This window comes from Berghia stephanieae, chromosome 8 (assembly GCF_034508935.2).
Source record: "Berghia stephanieae isolate SIO BIC M18660-M18661 chromosome 8, UCSD_Bste_1.3, whole genome shotgun sequence".
NCBI lineage: Eukaryota > Metazoa > Mollusca > Gastropoda > Nudibranchia > Aeolidiidae > Berghia > Berghia stephanieae.
Window position 1 is genome coordinate 21,211,425 of NC_088367.1, and position 9,956 is coordinate 21,221,380.

A 9,956-nucleotide genomic window follows, 5' to 3' on the forward strand; every position below is an offset into this window, starting at 1 on the left:
TTACTCCTTCCCCAACCAACCCCTAGCTTCCCGCCTCTTCATCGCGAACCATCTTATGTATGTATTAGCTTCAGGACGGGCAAGTACGGAATCTGCCCACCCTTCCTTTAAACGTATTTATTTCCTCTATAACTTAGAATTCAACTCTCTCCTTACTCAGAAGAGTATTTCTCGTATACTAATTCAATTGTTTAGAAAACCAAAATGGTGGTTGTATTTTATATATTTATTTAGTCGTGACTTTTGAATAAAAGTGTTTTATTTTATTAGAGGGAATACAATAGAAAATTACATTGTTTTGCAAAATTATTTAGTCTGGCAATAAAAATACAGCAGTAATTACTTTAAGAATAATAATAAAAAAAGAACTAACAAATTAATTTGTTAAAAAACAAAAACAAAAACAAAAAAAACAAAAACGAATAAGAAAGAATTTAAATAAATGAGTTTTGAGAAGTACTTAAAAAAAACGAGAAAAAAAAAGAAATAATTTAAATGCATAAACAAAAACAACACAAATTAATACTAAATTGATATAATATTAGTAAGTTAATAAATTTAATTCAATACTGGAACCTTCCCAAAGTCATTACATCAATGGTACCAGCACAAGTAAGGCAATAAATACGAAAAAGTTCGTTTGCCAAAATCTCTATTTAGTGTTCACTGGTTAATAAGGTGGGCTCATTTGAATTAGCCCGACCTAGTACTAGAGAGGCCAGACAGCAAAAATCGGAGTTCACCGTCAGGCGACGTGACGATGAGATGACGATGTGGGCGGAGTGGAGTGGAGTGGTTGCGGGGGGGGGGGGGTGATAAAAAAGAACAGGAGCGTATCCTGGTTTATGCATTCAGGGGTGCATGGTGATTCGCAATCTATTAAAAATACACACAAATTGATTTCAGTACGAAGTATCAAGTTTAAGTAGTAACTTTTAAAATTATCTAATTTAAATTTGATTATTTCGGACCTAGTAATACAGCTTATAACTTGAAAAAACAGGCTGGTATTTGCCCACCCTGCCCATTATTACCAGCCGTCCCTGCGTGATGCAGAATGACACCTCGTTCAATCAAAGTGGTTCTTTTTTTTTCATTTCACTGGTTCTCAGTTTGTCTTTAAGAACGAATCTGTTAAAATATACTGTTTGATCAGTTGGGACTGGCCAGTTCAGTTTAAAGTCACGTGTGTCGAAAAAACCCCGATGTGCATCACTTTCTACTCTCCTTGTTTTCTGTGGTCAGATTTTCCATCTTCAACTTCAATGACCCATCATGTATAGCAGTTTGAACTGAAAGAGTATTGTGTTCCGAAACATTACGAAGGTGTCCGTGTATTTCGACTGCAGACTTGCAGAGAAGAAGTGGAAATTTGATTCAACCGAATATCGTAGCGTGAGAAAGTTGCATCAATTGTTTGCCCTGCCATTTTCCTTCGATTACGTTCAGATAAGGAGCAAAATTACAACAAACTTGCCACTTCACAGCTCTATGACACGACAACCAATATATTTGAAATTTGGCATCGATATTTCCATAGATATGACGTCATATTGTCCCAAATTTTGTTAGTTCTAGGTTGCTTATTAGTGAAATTATAGAAGAGGGAAACTTAATTCTGAAACACACCTCTAATATATATATATATATATATATATATATATATATATATATATATATATATATATATATATATATAATAATCTAATATATATATATATATATATATATATATATATATATATATATATATATATATATATATATATATATATATCATTTTAATATTTACCACAATGTTTGAGACAGTCTACATTAATGTTTCAGGCCTAATTAGCCATCGTCAGGACTGAGCTGGTTTGTTGAATGTTGACCGGAACCACTTCAACAAACAACAACAGCCAACAAACCAACTCAGTCCTGACGATGGCCAATTAGGCCTGAAACATTAATGTAGACTGTCTCAAACAGTGTGGTAAATATTAAAATAATAATTCGCTCCATTACTACATGTCGAGCACTTTTCGCACCATATTTGTATCAAACACGATTCAATATATATATATATATATATATATATTATATAATATATATATATATTATATATATATTATATAATATTTTATGTGTGTGTGTGTTGTTGTGTATGTATGTGTGTGTGTAAGTAGAGTAAGAGAGAGATAGACAGAGAGAGAGAGGGAGAGAGAGAGAGAGAGAGAGGAGAGAGATGGAGGGGGGGGGGGGTAGGAGAAAGCGACAGAGTGAGAGATAGGGCGAATGTGTATGTAAGTATGTGTGTGCGTGAGTGTGTGTATGTGTGTGTGTGTGTGTGTGTGTTGGTGAGTGAGTGAGAGAGAGACAGAGAGATATAGATAGATAGAAAGAGATATAGATAGATAGATAGATAGATAGATAGATAGATTATAGTATTAGATAGATAGATAGAGAGAGAGGGGGGGGGGAGGAGGAAGAGACTTAGGCAGGAAGAGAGCGAGAGAGCGACAGATTGAGAGATGTGAAGGTGTGTGTAAGAGATATATAGAGAGATAGAATTATATACATAATTATATATTATATATTAATATATATATATATATATATATAATATATATATATATAGAGAGAGAGAGAGTAGAGAGAGAGAGAGAGAGAGAGAGAGAGAGAGAGCGAGAGAGGGAAGAGAATACAATTCATTAGGAATTGCTCACTTTCTGTTAGACATCTGATGACATATAATACAGAGGCAGAGGACTAATATAATTAGATAAAATTTAATTCGAGAATTTGATATTTGTAAGCATGTGAAAATGTGGAACTTCTTCTTCTTCTTCTTCTTCTTCTTCTTCTTCTTCTTCTTCTTCTTCTTCTTCTTCTTCTTCTTCTTCTTCTTCTTCTTCTTACTTTCTCTTTCTTCTCTTCTTTCATTTTCTTCTTCTTCTTTTCTCTTCTTCTTCTTCTTCTTCTTTTCTTCTTCTTCTTCTTCTTCTTCTTCTTCTTCTTCTTCTTCTTTTCTTCTTCTATCTTCTTCTTCTCTCTTCTTCTTCTTCTTCTTTCTCTTTCTTCTTCTTTTCTTTCTTCTTCTTCTTCTTCTTCTTCTTCTTTCTTCTTCTTTCTTCTTCTTTCTTCTTCTTTCTTCTTTCTTCTTCTCTTCTTCTTCTTTTTCTTCTTCTCTTCTTCTCTCTTCTCTCTTCTTCTTCTTCTTCTTCTTCTTCTTCTTTCTTTCTTCTTCTATCTTTTCTTCTTCTTCTTCTCTTCTCTTCTTCTCTCTTCTTTCTTCTTCTTCTTCTTCTTCTTCTTCTTCTTTCTTCTTCTTTTCTTCTTTCTTCTTTTCTCTTCTTCTTCTTCTTCTTTCTCTTCTTCTTCTTTCTTCTTCTTTTTTCTTCTTCTTCTTCTTCTTCTTCTTCTTCTTTCTCTTCTCTTCTTCTTCTTCTTCTTTCTTCTTCTTCTTCTCTTCTTTCTTCTTTTCTTCTTCTCTTCTTTCTTTCTTCTTTCTTCTTCTTCTCTTCTTCTTCTTTTCTTCCTTCTTTTCTCTTTCTTCTTCTTCTCTTTCTTCTTCTTCTCTCTCTTCTTTCTTCTTCTTTTTCTTCTTCTTCTTCTTTCTTCTTTCTTCTTCTTCTTCTCTTCTTCTTCTTCTTTCTCTTTCTTCTTCTTCTTCTTCTTTCTTTCTTCTTCCTTTCTTCTTCTTCTTCTTCTTCTTCTCTTCCTCTTCTTCTCTTCTTCTTCTTTTTCTTCTTCTTCTTTCTTCTTCTTCTTCTTCTCTCTTCTTCTTCTTTTCTTCTTCTTTCTTCTTCTCTTCTTCTCTCTTTCTTCTTCCTTTCTTTTCTTCCTTCTTCTTTCTTTTCTTCTTCTTTTCTTCTTCCTTCTTCTTCTTACTTCTCTTCTTCTTTCTCTCTCTTCTTCTCTTCTTCTCTCTTCTTCTCTTCTTCTTCTTCTTCTTCTTCTTCTTCTTTCTCTTCTCTTCTTTCTTCTTCTTTTCTTCTTCTTCTTCTTCTTCTTTCTTCTTCTTTTCTTCTTCTTCTTCTTCTTCTTTCTTCTTCTTCTTCTTTCTTCTTTCTTCTCTTCTTTCTTCTTCTTCTTCTTCTTTCTTCTTTCTTCTTCTTCTTTTCTTCTTCTCTTTCTCTTCTTCTTCTTCTTTCTTCTTCTTCTTCTTTCTTCTCTTCTTCTTCTTCTTCTCTCTTCTTCTTTTCTTCTTCTCTTTCTTCTTTCTTCTTCTTCCTTCTTCTCTCTTTCTTCTCTTCTTTTCTCTTCTTCTTCTTCTTCTTTTCTTCTTCTTCCTTCTTTCTTCTCTTCTTCTTTCTCTTTCTTCTCTTCTTCTTTCTCTTCTTTCTTTTCTTCTTCTTCTTTTCTTCCTTCTCTTTTCTTTCTTCTTTTCTTCTTCTTCTTCTTCTTCTTTCTTCTTCTTCTCTTCTTCTCTTCTTCTCTTCTTCTTCTTCTTTTCTTCTTCTTCTTCTTCTTCTTTCTTTTCTTCTTCTTCTTCTCTTCTTTCTTCTTCTTTCTTCTTCTTCTTTCTTCTTTTCTTCTTTCTCTTCTCTTCTTCTTTTCTCTCTTTTTTTTTCTTTTTTTTTTTTTTTTTTTCTTTCTTTTCTTTTCTTCTTCTTCTTCCTTCTTCTCTTCTTCTTCTTCTTTCTTCTTTCTCTTCTTTTCTTCTTCTTCTCTTTTCTTCTTCTTCTTCTTTCTTCTTCTTCTTCTTTTTCTTTCTCTTTTCTTCTTTTCTCTTCTTTCTTTTTCTTCTTCTTCTTCTCTTCTTCTTCTTCTTCTTCTTCTTTCTTTTCTTCTCTTTCTTCTTCTTTTCTTCTTCTTCTTTTCTTTTTTCTTCTTCTTCTTTCTTCTTCTTTCTCTTCTTCTTCTTTTCTTCTTCTTTCTTTCTTTCTTCTTCTTCTTCTTCTTCTTTCTTTCTCTTCTTCTTCTTCTTTTCTTCTTTCTTCTTTTCTTTCTTCTTTTCTTCTTTCTTTCTTTCTTTTCTTTTCTTCTTTTCTTTCTTCTTTCTTCCTTTTCTTCTTTCTTCTTTCTTCTTTTTCTTCTTTCTTCTTTCTCTTCTTCTTCTTTCTTTCTTCTTTTCTTTTCTTCTTCTTCTCTTCTTCTTCCTTTCTTCTTCTTTTCTTTTCTTCTTTTCTTTCTTCTTCTTCTCTTCTTTTCTTCCTTCTTCTTCTTCTTTCCCTATTCTTTTTATTCTTCTCCTTTCTTTCTTCTTTTCTTCTCTTCTTTCTTTCTTTCTTTCTTCTTCTTCTTTACTCTCCTTTTCTTCTTTCTTATCTTTCTTACTCTTCTTTTCTCTCTCTTCTTTCTTCTCTTCTATCTTCTTTTCTTCTTTTCTCTTCTTCTCTTTCTTTCTTCTTTTCTTTTTTCTTTCTTCTTCTTCTTCTTTCTCTTTTTCTCTTTTTTCTTCTTCTTCTCTTTTTCTTTCTTCTCTTCTTTTCTTCTTTTCTTTCTTCTTTTTTTCTTCTTCTTCTTTTTCTTCTTCTTCTTCTTCTTCCCCGCTAACATTTTATAAAAATGAAATTCCAACTTAAAGAATTTAACATCAAAGAAAAAAAAAATCTCATCTATACAACCACCGTCATCTTCACAGATACATGATAAACACAATCTACTTGCCACTTCCACAACTATCAACGACACCATGGAAACGCGAGACAAACAGCAGCAATAATAATGTTGACAAGAAGACAAGACAGGAAGCGTTTACTTCGGACGTAATGCGTACACGACCTCTGCGCAATCCACCATCAGTCATCAGAGCCTTCCGTAACCGTGTCATTTTCTGAATGCAGCGGGGTAATAATACATGACTTTTCCTTGTACTGAGTGCGCAATAATTCGTGTACTTAGGACGCGACCTATTTCTTAGTCTGTAAGAAACAAAGTATTTCCTCAGTGTTTATAAGAACTATTTTGTTGGTGGAAAGGGGTCATTGGAATGAACCTATAAATTAAAAAACAAAAAAAAAAACATAATTTTATGTCTGGTATTCTTTAACTCCAACGTAGGGTTCCCAATACCGCTGCGCGACCTTGAAGCGCACGTTTGGAACGAATTTGAAACTCAAAACGTAGGAATTAATGAGTTCTTTTAACATACCCGTCCACTGACTACAACCATGTTATTTATTATCAAGAATTATTTTTGTTTTCACCAAGGGTAAAAATTTAACAGCATCAAAATATTTGACCTTATGAATTTTTATCGAGGTAAAAAACCAAAAACGTGAGCTTTTATATTGGGCAATATCTCTAATCGTGCTCAAAGCGCTTTACAAGGGGTCCCTAGCCAACAGAAACACTCAATATGTAGGAGAGGACACGGCGATTGCTAGTCGATTTTACAGGGTGTTTTTTTCCCCCGACAGATAACACCGTTACCGGTCAGGAGCTCATTTTACACTCGAATAGGATGAGAGAATGTGAGCAAAGAGCCCATTCCAAAAATTCAACTATGCGTCGCTCAGAGCAGGACTCGAACCCAGGACCTTCCGATTCAAGGGCGAGATCACATAGCCCGTCAAAATCTTTATTTAAAAAAGTCAAATCGGAGGGGCACAGGGAGTCATATTTCTTGGACTCCTATGATTTATATAAACAAAGTATAAAAGGGATGCCTCATCATTTTTTTCTGTTATTGTATACTAAAATCGGGTTTTCCAAAGGTCTATAATAATAGGTTTTGTTGTCTGTCATTGTCTTTCAAATTGAGTTCGTTTATTGGACATCTTTAAATTTCTGTTACTATTATTATTATTATTATTATTATTATTATTATTATTATTATTATTATATTATTATTATTATTATCATTATTATTATTATTATTATTATTATTATTATTATTATTATTATTATTATTATTATTATTATTATTATTGTTATTATCATCATTATTATTATTATTATCCTTGTTTTATTATTATTATTGTTATCAATATTATCATTATTATTATCATTATTATTATTATTATTATTATTATTATTATTATTATTATTATTATTATTGTTATTATTATTATAAACATGAACTTATTTCAATTTTTTGGACTGTAGGTTTGGGAAATACGAGAATGGCAGTGAAAGAATGTTACAATCTTTATCCCCCCAAAAAATGGAATGGATGCTGATTTATCCGTAAAAGCAGCATAATTGTGGGTCTAAATTGCGTCCAAAAAAACAAACAAACAAGCAAATCAAAACAAACAAACAAACAAAAAAGAAAGAAAAGAAATATGGCAACTTCCAACACAATTATCTTACGTAAACAAGACATTCCTATCTTCATGCAAATTTCGTTGAAGTTTTTCCAATTCTAAAAGGAACAAATATCTTTTTAAAATAACAAACAAGCAAACAAACTATATAAAAATAAAACGAACAAACAAAAAGCAAACACACAAGTTAAAGATATAAATCTCATATAATATTCCATTGATGATAATATGTAGTCAGCTGTCGCGGCTAGGCACAATAAAGTTTTAATGATTGGTCGTATTTCATAATCTGCTCTACTTTAATTATATTGCACTATCTGTAATAACTCATAAAGATCAACGACACAAGATAGCTATATAGATATGATTTCATTTGATTAGAATTTAGGAAACAAAACTATCATATTTCCAAATTGCTGTGGCAACTTGGTTTGACGACTATCATCATAATCGCGTCATCGCCATCATCGAAAGAATCACCGACATCATCATCTTCATCAGAAACTTACAACTATTTAAATAATATGATATGAGTATAATGTGTTATTTTACGATTTTAACCGAATTCATTAACTTATTGACTTCGAAGAAAGTCATCGTAGACTCGTCTTTCGGCTCTCATGTCAATATAAATCCCAATAAAGATGGGAATAAAAATCGCATTCTACTGTACCCTGAACAAAACAACTTCAAAATATTAACAGCAATAATAATAATAATAATAATAATAATAATAATAATAATAATAATAATAATAATAATAATAATAATAATAATAATAATAATAATAATAATAATAATAATAATAATAATAATGATAATAATAATAATTATAATAATAATAATAATAATAATAATAATAATAATAATAATATAATAATGATAATAAATAATAATAATAATAATAATGCTGATGATCATGATGATGATGATGACGACGACGACAACGACAACAACAACAACAACAACAGTGCAGTGCGCTGCCAGAATGATGCAGATTTGAGAACACAGACGATGCAAAACATGCTAGATCAAGATAGCGAAGTATTAGAGTAAGGCCAAATTCTGGGTCTCTTTTATCTGGCACAGAGTGCTTTGTGATAAACTAGCGTTCTATCCAAAGGTTTACAAACAATCGTTTCCGTCTGTTTATTGCTACTGAGACCGAAATAAACTCGGGGTCAATGGCAATGGGTCATACGGTTCTCAGTAACTACGTGTGTATTTATTAAAGCGTTAGATTTTGAACAGCGCCATATCCACAAAATTATGTGATCGCAACCGAATCAACAACAACACAACATGTAATACCCGAGTCGCTATAACCAATATAATACTTTCCATTCAACGGGGAGTACGCTAATACCGTCAGGTCTCATTTTACTCCTGAGTACTTTTCTCCGCTCACAGATTCGAATTACATACAACTCGACCGTAAAGCATTCAAATTTACAAATAGTTTAATTGTGATGCAAGCGGTTTTGAACTCTTTACATAAAAATAAAAGAGACGAAAGCTATATAGAGTCTTTACTACATACAAATCAAGTGAAAAAATACAACTCACCTTTGTGAATGGTCTGTTTAACCTATTGTAAGGTCACACAAATATCTGTCCTTAGCTGCGACAACAGGCGCAGCGTGGAAAATGACACCACACTAACTTCTACTTGGCAGCTTGTACCTCAAACAACATCCGCTTGCATCACCACTCAAGCTGCCACTGCTACTGTTTTTGGGCTTCAGCTACTTTACCAAGGCCAATGCATCAACAACAACTGGATAATAAGTCACCACTACCACTACTACCACTGCTATAATAATTAACCACCAACCACCACTTGCTTTACAACCACAACTACCGAAACAATAACACTCTTGTCAACGTACTGACCGATTTTTCCACCGCTACAACACCAACAGCAACAACAACTTCTACATCAACTATTTTGACGATGTCTATTTTGTTAATGTTGGCAAGAGACGCGGAAATTTGAGAAATCAACCAAAACAAACGAAAAGGTGAAAAAAAAAACCCCAAAAAAACGCAGCAAACGACAAGGGACCCGAAAACGAATTTTGGTGATTACTAAAAATATTGTATCAAGTTATACTGTGCCATATATTATATTATAGTATTTATAATATATGAGCACCTCTCTTCAGATTACGCTCAGGTACTCCGGAATATCGAATATAATTCTTTGTTGTTGCTGTCACCGATATTTTGTCGTTGATAATAGGTGGTAGTTGTAGTGGTCGAAAGGTAGGCAGTAGTAGCCTTTTGCTGTATATGACAGTAAAAAGAAGGAAACGTCACCTAAGTGACATGACTGTCTTTCGTGGATAGCATCTCTCCATTTATATATGACTCAAAAAGCCGCGACGCGTGCTATACATACAAGTCACAATGTTACTATATATAGATTATACATTTTGTCTTCTCATTAGCTCATTAGTGCTTTAAGAAAAAAATTGTTGCATCAAAAGTTGTTGTCATTACCTCTATGGAGAAGATATCAAAATTTATGGAATGAATACAAATATATTCAAGTGATTAAATGTAAATATTTTTGATATTGAAGATAAAAAAAGATTAACATGTATGTCGAGCATTCCGTGGATTCTATTTGCTCAATGCTTCATATTCCCCAGGCATGATATAAAACAAAAACACTATTTATTTCAGCCGTTCAAGTCATCCTTAAGTTGACGTAATTGTAACAAGACTCAAAACAATATCCTTAAACCATTTCCCAAA

The 9,956-nt window shown here is 32.4% G+C and overlaps 1 protein-coding gene across 3 annotated transcripts in view; it reads right to left on the minus strand.

Moving 5' to 3' along the window:
• The window catches only part of LOC144978349 (prestin-like), a 33,849-nt gene extending 24,487 nt beyond the window's left edge, over positions 1-9,362 (minus strand). For 2 of the 3 annotated variants that reach the window (XM_078924258.1, XM_078924260.1), the window contains exon 1: positions 8,763-9,362. The gene's annotated coding sequence lies outside the window, so the exon portion shown is untranslated. Of the gene's footprint in view, positions 812-8,762 lie in introns of those variants that run through there. The other variant, XM_078924259.1, reaches the window with a different exon arrangement.
• Positions 9,363-9,956: the final 594 nt, after the last annotated feature.